At 52.5% G+C, this 17404-nt stretch overlaps 1 long non-coding RNA gene across 1 annotated transcript; it reads left to right on the forward strand.

Moving 5' to 3' along the window:
* The first annotated feature begins 10608 nt into the window (after window positions 1-10608).
* Window positions 10609-17391, forward strand: LOC133769592 (uncharacterized). The gene is made up of 3 exons (XR_009867215.1): window positions 10609-10697; window positions 16655-16796; window positions 17340-17391. It is a non-coding gene; the product is annotated as an uncharacterized LOC133769592 (long non-coding RNA).
* Window positions 17392-17404: the final 13 nt, after the last annotated feature.

Genomic DNA, 17404 nt, shown 5'->3' on the forward strand with positions numbered 1-17404 from the left:
CCCGGCCTCTGCAGTCTCCTTGCGGAAGCCTGGCCGAGTCCGGGGGCCCTGAGCGCCCCGCTCCCGGACTCCTGCTGCGGCCCGGGAACTCCGGCCGGGAGCCGCCCGGGCGGGCGTCACCGTGTGTGGTCAACGCCCGCCCAGCGCCAGCGTTCTGTCCTGACTTAACCCGCCGAGTTAGATCTTAGCACCTGGGCTTTAGGCGGAAAGCGACTGGCGGTGGCAGTGGCCTTGGAAGAGCCGAGTGTGCATCCCAGACCTCGGACATGTGGCTCGGCCTCAGTGTGTCCACCTGCTCGGTGGGGCTCGCCCCACCGCGCCGGGAGTGCCGGGGCGGGGCTTGGTCTCCGCAGTAAATTGCAAATTGCGGAGTAAGTCTCCATCCTGTCCTGCGGGCTTTTACTCAGGTGAGTAAGTCGAGGCTAAGGATGGGCAACATTTTTTCCTAAGGACTTATTCGTTTACTTAGAAAAGCCAGCACCGCCACCTGCTGCGGTCGCGGTCCCAGGACCGCCCTGTGCTGGCAGCCAGGCTGGAGCATGCTGGCTGCCCACCGCCCGCCTCTGCAGCACTTGGTTCAGCCCAAGCGTGAGGCCGGCCAGCCCCTGATTGGCACTTCAGCTGACCTGGAGTTTGCAAAGTGCTTCCAGCCTCTGGCACCTCCAGATGGAACCAACCCTATGAACCCATCCTGCACAGGCCCCAGGCCAATCTGGCTTTATCACATGCACACCATTCCCTAGAATAGATCCCATCCAGCCATGCTGTCTGCAGCTTGGGCCCGGGAATATTCCTCCTCCTCCTTTCCTTGGCTGTTTGGCTATACAGCATGAAAGGAATGTCTTCCCACCCCCCAGTCACTCCAAATTCCCCCTCCCTTTCAGATACTTTTCCAGGAGGAACAGCCTTGCCAGGCTTCTTAAATTCAGGTGGTCCCCTATGGTTAATTCTGCTCCGTTTTCTAGACGGGAAAGCGGAGGCCCAAAGAGGTTGACAGGTGACACAAGGGCAGCAATTGACAGGAAACAAATGATGATTTGCTTTTTTCTTTTGTATGTGAGAGAGAGAGAGCACTCCTCTGCTGGTTCACACCCCAGATGCTGGCCCAAGTGGAAGCCGGCATCAGGGAGCTCAGCCTAGGTCTGTCCCTGAGTGACAGGAACTCAGTTACTAGAGCTGTCACGGCAACCTCTTGGGGTCTGCATCAACAGGAACCTGGAGTCGGGGCTGGAGCTATCAAACTCGGATACTCCAGTATAGGATGGGGTTATCTCAGTGCTGTCTTAACCACTAGGCTACATGCCACCCCCCAATGATTCTTTTAAAAATGATGTTCATCACCTCTAAAACCAACTTCTTTTTCTCAGCCCATTAGAATATTGTTGTATGTTATGGAATAAAGTGTTGCCTAATTCTAGAATCAAAAATAAGCCAGCCGGCGCCGTGGCTTAACAGGCTAATCCTCCACCTTGCGGCGCCGGCACACCGGGTTCTAGTCCCGGTTGGGGCACCGAATTCTATCCCAGTTGCCCCTCTTCCAGGCCAGCTCTCTGCTATGGCCCGGGAGTGCAGTGGAGGATGGCCCAAGTGTTTGGGCCCTGCACCACATGGGAGACCAGGAGAAGCACCTGGCTCCTGGCTTCGGATCAGCACGATGTGCTGGCCGCAGCAGCCATTGGAGGGTGAACCAATGGCAAAAAGGAAGACCTTTCTCTCTCTCTCTCTCTCTCTCTCTCTCACTATCTACTCTGCCTGTCAAAATATAAAAATAAATAAATAAATAAAATTTTAAAAAAAAATAAGCCACGGATTGGCATTGGGCATAGCAGTTAAAACGCAACTTGGGATATGTGCCCTGTTGATTATGCTCTTTAAAATATAGTAAGGGATGGGTCTTTGGCCTGGCAAGATGTTCACATCCTGTGTCAGTCCCTGGGTTTGATGACCAGTTCTGACTTCTAACTCCAGCTTCCTGCTGATGTGAACTCTGGTCAGCAACATTGATGGCACAGTGTTTTGGTTCCTGCCACCCATGTGGGAAATGTAGATTGAGTTCCTGGCTCCCACCTTTGGCCTGGCCAGCCCCAGCCATTGCAGCCATGTAGGCAGTGAGCCAGCATCTGGGAACTCTTCCTGAGTCTCAAAAAATAGAGAAATAAATAAATTTTTAAAGTATTATGAGGGCCAGTGCTGTGGCCCTGCAGCACCGGCATCCAATATGAGCACTGATTCATGTCCAGGTTGCACTTCCTGTACAGCTCCCTGCTGATGGGCTGGGAAAGCGGTGGAAGGTGGTCCAAGTCCTCAGGCCTCTGCATACACTTGGGAGACCCAGAGGAAGCTCTTGGCTCCTGGCTTCAGATCAGCCCAGCTCCTTCCATTGCAACCACTTGGGGAGTGAACCAGTGGATGGAAGGCTCCCCCCGCGCCCCGCTGTCTCCTCAGATAAAAAAAAATTTTTTTAGATTTATTTATTTGAAAGGCAGAGTCATAGAGAGGCAGAGGCAGAGGCCTGTGTTGGATACCCTGACCTCTGCACTAACTGAAGTTGTGGCTCGTGGGAGCTTTGTGTTTATAATGATCTCCAAATCTCTTTGGGGTTGGAGATTCTCCCTTCGCAGGGGTTGTGGGGGACACAGGGAAGAAGACAGTTGCTGTCTACAAAAGTGCTTAGGGGCTGGTTACCCATATAGGAGGCTTTGTGAGGCATTAAGAATCCTCATATTGGGTCTGGCTTTGTGGTGCAGTTGGTTAAGCTGCTGCTTATAGTGCTGACATCCCATACTGAGTGCTGGTTCAACTCTCAGCTGCTCCCTTTCTGAGCCAGCTCCCTGCTAATGTGCCTCGAGAAAACAGCTGATGATGGCCCAAGAGCTTGGGTCCCTGCCACCCACGTGGGAGATGGATAAAGTTCCTGGATCCTAGCCTTGGCTTGGCCCAGTCCTGGGCATTTGGGGATTGAGCTAGTGGATGAACGATTGCTCTCTCTGTCTCTCCCATTCTTGTTGTCACTCTGCCTTTCAAATAAATAAATAAAATCTTTAAAAAATGTATGCACAGAAAAAAAAAAAAGACTACAGAGAAATATCGATAATCCTGCTCTCTAGATAGCAGGATTGTTTTCTACATTATTTTGTAGCTTCCAGTATTCAACAGTGAGCACGCATTAATATTATCATTGGGAAAAGTAATAAATTGGGAAAGTAATAAATATTTTTTAAAAGATTTGTTGGGGCCAGCGCTGTGGTGTAGTGGGTAAAGCCACCGCCTAGCAGTCCCAGCGTCCCTTATGAGCGCTGGTTCGAGTCCCAGCTGCTCCACTTCCGATCCAGCTCTCTGATGTGGCCTGGGAAAGCAGTGGAAGATGGCCCAAGTCCTTGGGCCCCTGCACCCATGTGGGAGACCTAGATCTGCTGAGCTGCAGCCGTTGCAGCCAATTGGGGAATGAACCAGCGGATGGAAGACCTCTCTCTTCTCTGCCTTTCCTTCTCTTGGTGTAACTCTGACTTTCAAATAAATAAAGAAAATTTTTTAAATAAATAAAGATTTGTTCCTGGGGCCAGTGCTGTGGTGTAGCTGGTAGAGCTGCCACCTGCAGTGCCAGCATCCCATATGGGCACCGATTCCAGTTCTGGCTGCTCCACTTCTGATCCAGCTCCCTGCTAATGCACCTGGGAAAGCAGTGGAAGATGGTCCAGGTCCTTGGGCCCCTGCACTGAAGTGGGAGACCTAGAAGAAGTTCTTGGCTCTTGGCTTCAGATCAGTCCATCTCTGGCTGTTGCAGCCATTTGGGGAGTGAACCAGTGGATGAAAGATCTCTCTCTCTGTCTCTCACCCCATCTCTGTTTCTCCCTCTCTCTGTAATTCTGACTTACAAATGAATAAATCTATTTTGGTAAAAAGAGAAGCAAGAGAAAGGAAGAGTTCAGGGACCTTGGGCTGAAATGGCCCCATCTCTGATCATGAGCTGTACCCCCCACCATCACCACCACCACCACCCCCGGCTCTAGGATCCAGGACAATAATCAACCACTGGAGTGTTTACCATGAGCTCTTGCTCAACACACCCCTTCCATGGTACACTAATGTCCCCACCTTATAGACATGTGCCTGGTCACAGAATCAGGATCCTCTTACAGGGCCGTATCCTGCTTTTCCCACCACCTATGCCATCCACCAGTGGCTGGAGCAGTTCCTCTGATACTGATGAGCCTCAGCTCTCTAGTCTATACCCAGGACAACAGGAAGATGATGGCAGATGGCGTATTAACTGCCTGGGCTCCCCTTCCGAGATCCTCTGCCCCCAAGGGGAACTTAAGCCAATAAAACATAGCTCAGGGTCCCCTCTTCTACCTGCCTCCTACTGTCCCTGCTCTCCTGAGGGTAGAGAGCCCTGGGGTGGGGGTGGGGAGGATGTGTCCTGCAGTCGCCAGGCACATCCTCAGGACACGGGGTCCAGGGCAGCATTTCCCAAGCAGTGAGGCCACCTGGTTCCCTCCTCTCCTGTCAGAAGAAATATCAAAGGATGGTGCCCATGCCTACAATCAAAGAGAAAGGGCTATCAGTGCCAGACAGTCCTGAAGCCCTAGCACAGCCCAGTGTTTCAACAAAGGTTCATTGAACACCAACTACCAGTGATGCCCACTCTTCCCACTCTACTGGAGGGGCAGGGGCAGGGGCTGCACTCCGGCAGGGCCCACAGATGACCCTCGGCGTCAGAGAGCTTCCGCGTGGGCGGTACTGCAAGCCAAAGATCCCAGGCTCAAGCGGACTGGAGAGGGCACCCCGCCAGCCCAGGGAAGGGCAGCAGGTGCTGAAAGGTCAGGAAGCCGGGGGATGGGTTCCAGGCCAAGGGATCCGGAATGTGAGATTCTTGGGGACACAGGGGAGCACTGAACAGATTGCTAGAGGCTGGGCTACTGGTTGAGGGGAGACATCTTCTGCTGCTTTCCCAGGCACATTAACAGGAAGCTGGATCAGAAGTGGAGCAGCCAAGACAAACCAGCGCCCATATAGGATGCTGGTGCTGCAGATGAAAGCTTAACCCGCTGCACCACAAAGCTGGGCCCCTCTTGCCTGTCTTTGAGCCACTTGTAAACCTGAATCCCGGGTTCAAGTTCAAGACGGGATTCCCAGAGGGGTCTGGTTCCAGGTGACCACGGCACCCTGCATGTCCATGGGCAGGCCGTGTGATCTAAGACTTTGTTTTCCCAAGGTACAGCCACAGACACCGTGCAGGTCTCCAGAGTGTTAGAGGAGATGCTGACGCTGAAAGTTGCTGCCGTGGCTTCAAAGCTGCAGTGCACAGGAGGGGAGGTTACAGTTAGCAAAGGAGGAGACAGGAGCTTCGCTTCGCTGCAGCCCCGGCTTCTCTGAGAGACAGTGCCCCCCCAAGCCAGGTGTCATTTCACCTGTTCCCCACAACGCGGCTGGCATTATGGAGGGACAAGGACTATGTCTGCTTTTCATCTTTGAATCCTCGATGCCCTCCTGGCAGAGGGGGCTCAGTAATGAATGCTGAATGATTGAAAGGCTGGAGTTACCATGGAAAAATCCGCACGAGAGAAGTTTTTTTATACTAACGTGTTGGTGACTGCTTCCCCCCATCCCAACATGGGGGTTGGGGAGGGTACAGAGGATTCAAAAACAACAAGCAGAATCCCAAAAGAGGTGTCTCCACAAGCCAAAGGTTTCTGGCCGGACTCTGATCTCCCTACTGACACCTCTCCCGGTGGCCAGCGCGCCTGCCCGGCCCCGCTGCCAGTTTTGTGCAACCACTGTGGCTTTGCAGATGGAAAACTGAGCTTCCGAGGCTGGAGTCCGCTCGCCTGAGGTCTGCAACAAAGGGAGTTCTTTTCACACTGTTCTCTGAGTGGTGCTGTGTTGGAATGTGTTCCCCGGAAGCGCATGTGTTGGAAATGTAACACAAATGTTAGTGATATTTGGAAGAGGAACCTTTGGGAGGATTTAGTGAGGTCTTAGGGTATGGCCACTATGAAGGCATTAGTGGCCTTGTAAGAAGGAAGAGAGGGGCCTGTGTTGTGCAGCGGGTTCAGCTCACCGCTGCCTGTGACACCAGCATCCCACATGGACACTTGCTGGAGTCCTGGCTGCTCTACTTCTGATCCAGCTCTCTGCTGTGGCCTGGGAAAGCAGTAGAAGATGGCTCAAGTGCTTGGGCCCCTGCATCCACATGGGAGACCCAGAAGAAGCTCCTGGCTCCTGGCTTCAGATTGGGACAACTTCGGCTATTGCAGCCACCTGGGCAGTGAACCAGTGGATGGAGGACCTCTCTCTCTCTGCCTCTGCCTCTCTGTAACTCTGCCTTTCAAATAAATAAATCTTAAAAAAAAAAAAAAAAAAAAAAAAGGCTTTCACACGGGGCCTCCAGTGATCTTTTATCCTCTAGAAAGTCTGTGTGTTATTTTAAAAGTGAGGTTTAAGTTCTGGCAACGATTAAATGGTACTTGCTAAATTTTTACTGGTTTTGAGTCTTTCCCAGGGAACCAAAGGTCACTAAGAATGCATGTTGGGCTGCTTGCGGGAGTTCCTGGCCTCCTGGGGCAGGGGGAGGGCCCTCGAGGCCAGACCTGGCAGGCCTGGGACCTGGCCCCACTGGGCAGCCCCCAGACCCAGGGACTAGTAGTCCTTGGGCCCCTGCACCCATGTGGGATACTGGGAAGAAGCAACTCGCCCCTCACCCCCAATTGCTTATTACAGCGCCACACTTCCAGCTCTAATTATGCTGGTTTTATTACCAGATAATAATTAGCAATAGTTGATGTTCATGAAGTACTTGGTCATTGACCTCGTAGCTCCTCCGCTCAAACCTTGCTGCACTTAGTTTCTGTGACTTTCGGCAGGTGTCTAAGGGCTTGGCCTGCTTTCTTCATCTGGAAAATGGGGACGGTAGGAGGATACTTTGCCAAGTTTTTGGAGGAGCAGATATTCAGTGCAGCAGTTAAGGCACTGCTTGGGACACCCAAGTGTATATACCCCAAAGAACTAAAAACAGGTATTCAAACCAAAACCTATACACGAATATTCATCAGAGCACTATTCCCAACAGCCAAAAAGTAGAAACAAACCAAATGTCTATATCAACTGATGCATGGATAATACAGTATATCCAGACAGTGCAATATAAAAATACCTGAAAAAGAATCAACATAGATGAACCTCATAAACGTGGTAGGTGTGCAGGGCCCGACATTGTAGCACAGTGGGTTAAGCCACCACTTGTAATGCTGGCATCCGTATGAGTGCTGATTCCAGTCCTATCCACTCTACTTCCCACCCAGCTCCCTATTACTCCTGGGAAGGCAGCAGCAGATGGCCCAAGTGCTTGGGTCCTTCTATTCATGTGGGAGACCCTGATGGAGTTCCAGGCTCCTGGCTTTGGCCTGGCCTAGACCCAGCCATTGGGGGCCATTCAGGGCATGAACCAGCAAATGGAGGGTCTCCCTCCCTATCTCTGTAACTCTGCCTTTTACATAAAATAAATAATTCTTAGAAAAAAAAATGCTAAGTGGAGAAAGGCAGGTATTATAAGATTCTTTCAAATACAGTGTCAAAATAGATAAATCAGCAGAATCTGGAAGCAGATTAGTGGCTACTGGGGGTTGGGAAGAGGTCTGATGGGAAGTGACTCCTGGAGGGAACAGGGGTTTCTTTTGTGGGAGATGAAAATGTTTTGGAACTAGATAGGTGGGGTGATTGTGAATGTACTGAATTGTACAGTTCAAATGGTTAATGTTGGGGTGAACGTTGTGGCACAGGTTAGGCTGCCACTTGGGCCACTTGAATATCTATCAGAATGCCTGGGATGAAGACCCATCTCCACCTCTGCTTCTTTTTTTTTCTTTTGACAAGTAGTGTAAGAGAGAGAGAGAGAGAGAGAGAGAAAGGTCTTCCTTCCGTTGGTTCACCCCCCAAATGGCTGCTACGGCTGGCGTGCTGCGCTGATCTGAAGCCAGGAGCCAGGTGCTTCTCCCGGTCTCCCACGCAGGTGCAGGATCCAAGCACCTGGGCCATCCTCCACTGCCTTCCCGGGCCACAGCAGAGAACTGGACTGGAAGAGGGGCAACTGGGACAGAATCCAGCGCCCCAACCTCTGCTTCTGATCCAGCTTACTGTTAATGCACCTGTGTAGTAGCAGATGACGGCTCAAGTTCTGATCCCCTGCTACGCATATGGGAGACCCCAGTGGAATTCCTGGCTCCTGGCTTCAGTTTGACCCAGCCCTGACTGTTAACAGACATTTGGAGAGTGAACCAGCAGTTGAAGATCTGCCTCTTTCTTTCTCATTTTGTCTTCCAAATAAATAAAAATAAACATTTTTTTTAAAGTTAATTCAGGGTCCAGTGCTGTGGCATGGCCGGTAAAGCCGCCACCTGTGACATCAGCATTGGATATGGGTGCTGGCTCTTGTCCCAGCTGTTCCACTTACGACTCACCTCCCTGCTAATGACCTGGGAAAAGCAGCAGAAGATGGCCCAGGTGCTTGGGCCCCTGCACCCACTTGGGAGACCCAGATGAAAGTCCTGACTCCTGGCTTTGGCCTCGCCCAGCCCTGGGGTTGCAGCCATCTAAAGAGTGAACCAGCAGATGAAAGAGCTCTCTCTCTCTCTGTAACTGACTTTTAGAATAAACAAATTTACTCCTGTCTCCCAGTAAGAGAGAGAGTGGTCTTCTATATGCTGGTTCTCTCCCCAAATGGCTACAACAGCCGGAGCTGGGCCAATCCAAAGCCAGGAGCCAGAAGCTTCATCCAGGTCTCCCAAGCACTTGAGCCATCTTCTACTGTTTACTCAGGCCATTAGCAGGGAGCTAGATTGGAAGAGGAGCAGCTGGGACACGAACCAGCACCCATATGGGATGCTGGTGCCACAGGCGGGGGCTTAACTTACCAGCCACAAGCACGGGCTCCTGTCTTCTACTTAAGCAGAGATGTTGGGAATGGAGTAGGACTGCACTTACAGACCTGCTGTGTTCTCCAAAGCACCCCATACTGTTCCGTTTTGTGCTGGTTTGTCTGGCCTGCTCCCTGTGATGTGATGGACACTTAGATTGTTTCCAGTCTTCTGTCATTTCACACATTTCTATCCATGGGGAAATTCCTAGAAGTGGAATTGCTGGGTCAAAGGAGTTGTGCATTTTAGTTTTTCCAGTTGCGGGAGTAACTCCCACACTTGTTAAGCAAGTTTCAGACAACTCTGAAGCTCCTAGGCTGAAACCACGAGGCAAGCTTTGCTCCCTTTCCTGGGCACTTCCTCCCTGGCCCTTGTCCTGCACCTCACATCTCCCAGAGCCTTCCCTGGGTGCCCAGCTCCGCCCAGCCCTTCCCCGCCCCCGCAGAGACTTTCCCATCTGTCCCTATGGCCTGGGCAAGAGTGGAGGCTCAAGTTCAAACCTAACCCCACACCACCAGACCCAGTCCTCAGCAACGCTTTCCCGACTGAATGTTCAAATCCAAAGCTTAGGGGCTGCTCATCCCACACAGCATTTTCCAGACAGCCACCGAGGCCCAGGAAGAAAGAAGTAGCCCGGTAAGTGGGTTAACGGCTGGAAGAGAAACCATCTCTGGAGTAAACCAGTGGATGGGAGATCTCTCTCTCCCTCTTTGTAACTCTGACTTTCAGATAAATTAGTAGGAAGTCCAACTGGGTCCATCCTTCCCAGCTAAGATATTTAGGGAACACCTGCTATTTCCTAAGACTCTTGTCATTAGTGGTGATGCAGCTCAGAACGCAAAGGACTCCGCCCACGGGGAAGGAGAGGCCACTTGCAGCCTTCAGATACACCATCTGCCCAAGGTACTGGCAGACCCTGGAGCTGGGTGGGTGGGGTTGGGGGAGCTCCAGGTGTGCAGCCTGCTTTGGGCACAGGGGCAGGTGAACAGAGAGCAGCCTTGGGGAGTGAGAGCTACACTGAGGGTTGTCAGGACAACTGCAGGGCCTCTGGGGTGGAGATGGGGGCAGGCACTGGCCTTGCCAAGCTTTGTGACAGGAGAGTTGGAAGGGCCGGGCCCAGGCAGAGGGCACTGGTGTCAGGACTGGGCCGGAAGTGGAGACGGTCACTTTGAACCTGCTAGGTGGGATTTTATAGTAAATCTGAAAACAGGAGGCTGGAGCTGGGGAGAGATTAGGGCAGGAAGGCTGACGGGAACGGCCGCCTTCCCAGAGGGGAGATTGGGGTAGGTGCTGCCCCTGCCCCTCCCCCGCCACCCGGTGGGCATTAGCATGTGAAAGACTCTTAGGGAGCCTGGGGGAAAGAGGCTGTTAGCACCACCCACCCGCTGTTTCTCATTGTCTCAGGCACTAAACTTGGCTGCCAGGAGCTTGCTCCAGTAAGCCTGCTGAGTCCTGTGGGCCTGGGGGGGGGGTCTCACCTGTGTCTTCTGTATAGGGAAGCTGCAGCTCTGAGAGGTTTAGAAGGTGCCCTAAAACCACAGAGCAAGAAAATGGGAAAGCAGAGCTGGAAACAGAGTGTCCTTGACCTTAACTCCTTCTCTTAACCTGCACAGCGTGTGATCATCCTACAAAGCCACAAGAAGTGAGCATTCAGGGGTGGGCGTTGTGGCTCAGCAGGCTATGCTGCCTTTGGGGACACCCACATCTTCCCCGCCACCCACGTAGAAGACCTGGATGGAGTTCTGCTCCCCTGGCTTTGGCCTGCCCCACCCTCCACTGTGGCAGGTATTTGGAGAGTGTGAGAGCTCTCTGTCTCTCCTTTTCTGGCACTCTGCTTTTCAGATAAGTCATTCTTTAGGGGCAGTGTGTTGAACTGCTGCCTACAGTGCTGGCATCTCATCAGGGAGGCTGGTTCGAGTCCCAGCTGCTCTTCTCTGCTAATGCATCCAGGAAAGCAAAGAGGATGGCCCCGGTCCTTGGGCCCCTGTACTGACATGGGAGACCTGGATGGAAGTCTAAGCTTCCAGGTTCCTCATGGCCCAGCCCTGCCCCACCATTGCAGCCATTTGGGGAGTGAACCTCTGTCTCTTTTATTTAAAAAGCAATGAGATAGGGGTACTGTTAGGAAACTGGCGCAGTTTTAGCCAGGTGGCCACATAGCCCAACCTCTGTGGTCAAGCTCCACCCCCATCCTGCTCCTGCTTACCTTCCCGCCCTCGGGCAAAGTTTTAAAAGAGCCTATTCCTGAACACGTACTCTCTTTCTGCTCTATCTTCTCTCCTTCCTACTCCTCTGTGTTTCTCTCTTATATTCTCTCTCCTTTTCCTTCGCCGCCCCTTCACTCCAGTCTGTAGGGTGTTCCCCAATAAACCCTGTTCCTTACTCCGGTGTTCGGTGTGTTTTGCGAAGGCTAACATTAATATATAACAGGTTCTGTGATGTTTTGCTGCTAACTTGCTACATGACAGGAACCAACAAATGCAAATCTTAGCCAAAAGGAGGACTTACTGGAAGAAGCAAACCCGCCCCTCGGGATGTAAGGACAGAAACCTCCCCAGGCTGAGCTGTCTGCAAGCTCTCCGAACCCTGTTCTGGTGGGTTTTTACGGAGACTTCATCACAAAGGAAAGCTTGATCAAACTGTTAACCATTGGTGATCAACTTAACCCTCAGTCCCTCTCCCCTCTGTTAGGCTGTCACAAAACACCGAACACCGGAGTAAGGGAAAGGGTTTATTGGGGAAAACCCAGCAGACCGGAGGGAAGGGGCCAAGAGGGAAAAAAAAAAAGAAGAGTGTAAGAGAGAGGGGGAAAGGAGAGGAGAGCAGAGCAGAGAGCCACGTGTTTAGGAACTGATCCTTTTAAAACTTTGCCGGAGGGCGGGCAGGAGCAGCGAATCTCATTAGGACGGGGGTGGAGCTTGACACCTGCGGTTTGGCCACGTGGCCACCTGGCTCCAAGCAGTGGCTGGGGGGCTAGAGCCTAGGATGGTGTCAGGGTGTAGATCAAACTGCGCCATTTTCCTAACACCCCTCCCCATCTTGGCCTTCCGGAGAACAGCCCCTATTCTGAGGCTACCTACGCTGGCCAGCCACCTACTAGCTAATTAGCATACAAAAAGACCCTCAGCAGTGGAGGATTCCAAAGGTTTTAGGAGTCCTTTGCCTGGAAATGGGAATGGAGAGCAAACACTGGCATCCCTCATCCTTCCCGTCCATGGGGAACTGGTCCCAGGACACCTCCCCTCCCCTCTAGATACCACATTAGGGTTGGCGGGCAGATACTCAAGTCCCTTAATTAAAGCGGCTCAGTATTAGCATAAAACCTACACAGGTCCGTCTTCCCATCCTCTTGTGTATTTTACTTTTTAATTTGTAAAAATTTATTTATTTATTTGAAAGGCAGAGTTACAGACAGAGAGGTCTTCCATCTACTGGTTCATTCTCCAAATGGCTGCAATGGCTGGAACTGGGCTGATCCAAAGTCAGGAGTCAGGAACTTCTTTTGAGTCTCCCAAGTGAGTGCAGGGGCCCATGCACTTGGGCCATCTTCTGCTGCTTGCCCAGGCCATTAGCAAGGAGCTGGATAAGAAGTGGAGCAGTAGGGACTGGAGCCGGTGTCCATACTGGATGCTGGCACAGCATACGGCGGCTTTACCCACTATGTCACAGTGCTGGCCCTTTTTAATTTTTATTGATGTATTTATTTGAGAGACAGAGGTCTCCCATTCTTTGATTCACTCCCCAAATGCCTACAACAGCATGGGCTGGGCAGGCCAAAGCTGGCCCCAGTTCCTCAAATTAAAAAAATATATATATATATTTGAGAGAGACCAGAAGAGTGCTTTTCTGGGCTGATTCACTCCTCAAAAGCTCACAATGGCTGGGGCTGAAGCTGGAAACCAGACACCAGAAACCAGGAACGCAACCCAGGTCTCTGGCTCAACCCCTCACAGCTGCTTCCCAGTATCAGCGTTAGGAAGAAGCTGGAGTCAGGTGCTGGAGCCAGAGCCGGTCATCAGGGTTACCATATCCAGGTGCTGGGATAAGGGCTGTGAGAGCCTCTGTCTTAACCACAGAGCCAAACACCGCCCCAGGTGGATCCTTGTAACCCCTGACCTCTGGTGGTCTCCTAACCTGCCCGTGCTCATCTTGATGACCAAGGAGACCCTCTGTGGAGCTCCAGGGTCTCCTCCTGGACTGCCAGCTCTCTCTGCACTGACCACCGCAGCCACCTTTTGTTCCCCACACTCCCAAGTCCCTGCTCCCACTTCCGGGAGCTGGCCGTCCGCGTGGGCACCTGCCGCGTGTGCTCTGGAGCGTTCATGGCGTTCACTCCATCTGTCTGCTGACCATCGGGGCTGAATCACTATTTTTTCGTTGTCATGAAGAATGTTGCCTCTGTGTTTCTGTGGTATTTTCCTTGTTTTATGTGAAGATGCAAATCACCTGGCTGGAAGCACTTTTTTTTTTTTTTTTAAAGATTTATTTATTTGAAAGAATTACACAGAAAGAGAAGGAGAGGTAGAAAAAGAGGTTGCCAGTGCCATGGCTCAACAGGCTAATCCTCCGCCTTGCGGCGCTGGCACACCGGATTCTAGTCCCCGTCGGGGCACCGGATTCTGTCCAGGTTGCCCCTCTTCCAGGCCAGCTCTCTGCTGTGGCTCAAGTGCTTGGGCCCTGCACCCCATGGGAGACCAGGAGAAGCACCTGGCTCCTGCCTTTGGATTAGCGCAGCGCGCCAGCTGCGGCGGCCATTGGGGGTGAACCAATGGCAAAAAGGAAGACCTTTCTCTCTGTCTCTCTCTCTCTTACTGTCCACTCTGCCTGTCAAAAAAAAAAGAGAGAGAGGTCTTCTATCCACTGGTTCACTCCCCAGTTGGCTGCAAAGGCTGGTGCTGTGCTGATCCAAAGCCAGGAGTCAGAACCTTCTTCAAGGTCTCCCACATGGGGCAGGGGCCCAAGGACTTAGGCCGTCTCCCACTGATTTCCCAGGCCACAGCAGAGAGCTGGGCTGGAAGTGGACTCAAACTGGTGCCCATATGGGATGCTGGCACTGCAGGCAGTGGCTTTACCAGCTACACCACAGCGCTGTCCCCTGGAAGCATGCATCTTTATGATCATCTGTAACTTGGCCCAGCAGGTGCTTCTGAGGGAGTGCCTGCTGTGTGCCCATTTTGCCTGGTCTGCTACCTCTCCACATGCTACAAGTTTTCCTCTCTCGGGGCCTCTGAATTCCTCTCTTTGATATGCCATCACATGTCCGCGTTCCTTTACAGCTTCTTTTACTGGAATATAGGAAGGGATTTTTTGTCCGGTTCCCTGGGATCAGCTCAAGGCCAGGCAACGCAGTATGTTGGATAAATATTTATTGAATGAAGACAGGAAGGAGTGAATGAGGCCTTTGCATACTTCCTGTCACATAGCAGAGACCAGGCCAGCTGGGAGGTTCTTGGCTGATAGGAACACAACCCGCTGCCCTGTGGACCCAGCAGGGATGAGAAGTGGGGCCTCTGTGCTGAGACGGCGCCCAGCTCAGCCCTCCGATAACCGAAGGCCCCTGCGTGCCGGCCGGGGAAGGCTGACAGGTGGGGCTGACGAGTTCCAGGCCCAGGCTCTGGCCCAGCGCAGCCATAGAACCGGGCGCTGGGCAGAAGCCAGAGCCAAGCTTCCATGATGTCACTCTTCCCTTCAAAGGCCCGCCCCTTCCCCCAGGCCCTTGGTGGCCTTCAAATCTCACCCAGCCCTCCTGGAACGGCCACTGGCCTCAAGGGAGAGGGAGAGGCTTTGTCCCTGGGTCTAGTCCTAGACCTTGTGGTGTAACCATCCACAGCCATCAGAACACGCACACACTGAGTAGCTATAGTTGTCTCTACAGTGTGCAAAGTACCCGTGGACATGAAACAGCTACAAATACTAACTGCACAAGACTTGGGAAACTTCTGTACCAAACCCTACTTTTGACAGGAAGAAACTGACTGCAAGAGCTGGAAATGGGCCAGGCTGAAGCCAGGAGCTTCTTCCTGGACTCCCACATGGTGCAGGGGCCCAAGGACTTGGACCATCCTCTGCTGCTTTCCCAGCAGCATTAGCAGGGAGCTGGATTGGAAGTGGAGTGGCTGGGACTCAAACCAGCACCACTATGAGATGCTGCTGCCGCAGGCAGTAGCCTAACCCACTACACCATGGCACCAGCCCCAGGAGGTTTATTTCGGCTCACAGTTTTGGAGGCTCAGAGTCCAGGATCAGGTGGGCCCCACTGGTGTGGTCAGCAGGTGAAGACAGAGGCTGGTGACGGCAAAGCATGAACAGAACAATTCGTGGGGAGCCTGAAAGCATAGAGAAGCTGCACCACACTGGACTTACATAGCCAACCTCCTTCCCAGTCTCACTCCTACGACCTGAGGACTCCCTCTAGGCCCACCTCCTAAACACCATAATTGGATCAAGCCTCCATCCTTAATCTGTTATCCACTAACATAAGACTTTGGAGACCCAGCCTTTAGCACATAGGCCTTTGGAGAACACCAAAATGAATACTCAAGGGCCAGCACTGTAGTGGAGCGGGTTAAGCCGCTGCTTGTAGCACCAGCATGCCGTATGGGTGCTGGTTCAAGCCCTGGCTGCCACACTTCCAGTCCAGCTCCCTGCTAACGTGCCTGGGAAAACAGCGGGAGGATGGCCCAAGTGCTTGGGCCCCTGCACCCATGTGGGAGACCCAGAAGAAGCTCCTGGCTCCTGATCGGCTCAGCTCAGGCTGTTGCTGCCATCTGAGGGGTGAACCAGCGGATGGAAGACCTCTCTCTCTCTCTGCCTCTGCCTCTCTGTAACTCTGCCTTTCAAAACAGATCTTTAAAAAAAAAAAAAAAATTGAATGCTCCAAGCACTTTGGCCCCTGCACCCATATGGGAGATCTGGATTGGAGCTCCTGGCTCCTGGCTTCAGCCTGGCCCAGCCCCAGACATTATGGCCATTTAGGGAGCTAATCAGTGGATGGAAGATTTCTCTGTCTCTCTGTAACTCTGACTTTCAAATAAATAAATCTTTTAAAAAAAAACAGCTTAAAAAAAAAACCAAACGCGCAAACTACAACAAATGGGTGTCATTTTCCCCATTACCCTGATGAGAAAACTGAGCCAACATGAGTGGATCAGTAGTTAGAATAGTTACGTAGGGTAACTGGTAAGTGGCTGAATCAGCACTCAGACCCCCTCCAAACTCCAGGTTCTCACTTCCCTTCCCTTAGCAGCCTCCTGTTTCCTGCCAGCTCCTCCTCCCCGCCCTTGCTGAAGGGATGAGTCATTTAGTCAGTCACTGAAATGGGGCAGCCCTGTGGCACAGAGGGTAAAGCCACCGCCTGCAACGCCATATGGGCGCTGTTTCCAGTCCCGGCTGCTGCACTTCCGATCCAGCTCCCTGCTAATGCACCTGGGAGAGCAGTAGAGGATAGCCCAAGTGCCTGGGCCTCTGGAACCCAGGTAGGGGGCCTGGAGGAAGCTCCTGGCTCCTGGCTTTGGCCTGGCCTGACTCTGGCCTCTGCAGTCATTTGGGAAGTGAACCAGCAGATGGAAGCTGGCTCTCTGTAACTGCCTTTCAAGTCTAATATAATATATATTATATATATATATTGTATATATACATATGTATGTATATATTGTAAGGCATGTATATGTATATATTGTAAGGCAATCTGAGAAGGGAGGGGAAGTGGGCAGTCCCACAGACCCAGGAACTCTCTCCGTCAGTTCCAGCCACCACTTCTCCAGGAACCCCAGTTCTACAGCCCCCCGGAGGCAGAGGCCGCAGATGGAGGCCAGCAGTGGAGACTGGTTTCTTGTGGGAGGGACTTGAACCAAGCCTCCGAGGACCTGGCCAGCTCGGCTGAAGGTAACTTTCTTCCCAGGGCAGAGGAGCTGGGAGGGCTGGTCCAGCATCCCTCGCTACACCCCACATTCGTGTCCACACCACAGTCCTCCAAGTGGGGGGTTGTTGTCACTGCTTGGCAACGAGGAGACTGAGAGCCGGGTCCCCGGTAGCAGGTAGATGTGCTGAGTAATGAGGAGGATCCTTCTGGGCGAGAGCGTGAGTTAATGATACGCGCCTGGGGGCTCTCGCTTCACCCAAAGACAAGCATTCTAAGTGCAGGCACAGATAACGTGCCCAAAGAGCCACCAAAATCTATTCAGAAGAGGAAGTGAACACACATGCACATGTGAGGGCGGGTGGCCCCACATGCAGAAAAACCTGCTCTAAGGGGGAAGGGGTGGGGAGGGAGAGAGTGCACCTGCGAAGCACCTCCAGGCCTGGTGCTGAGAGAACGAGCTCCCCCAGTGCTGGCCTCTTCTGTGCGGTGGGGGTGGGGCCTCTACATGTGTGATGCCAATGAGACGCTCCACGTAGAGCTTCATATCCGTGGTTCCGCCTCTCTAGGTCCTGGATGTGGCAGGTGCATCCTGGCAGAGGGAGCATTTTGATGGACAGGTAAGGGATAGCAT

Source organism: Lepus europaeus, chromosome 11 (assembly GCF_033115175.1).
Source record: "Lepus europaeus isolate LE1 chromosome 11, mLepTim1.pri, whole genome shotgun sequence".
Taxonomy (NCBI): domain Eukaryota; kingdom Metazoa; phylum Chordata; class Mammalia; order Lagomorpha; family Leporidae; genus Lepus; species Lepus europaeus.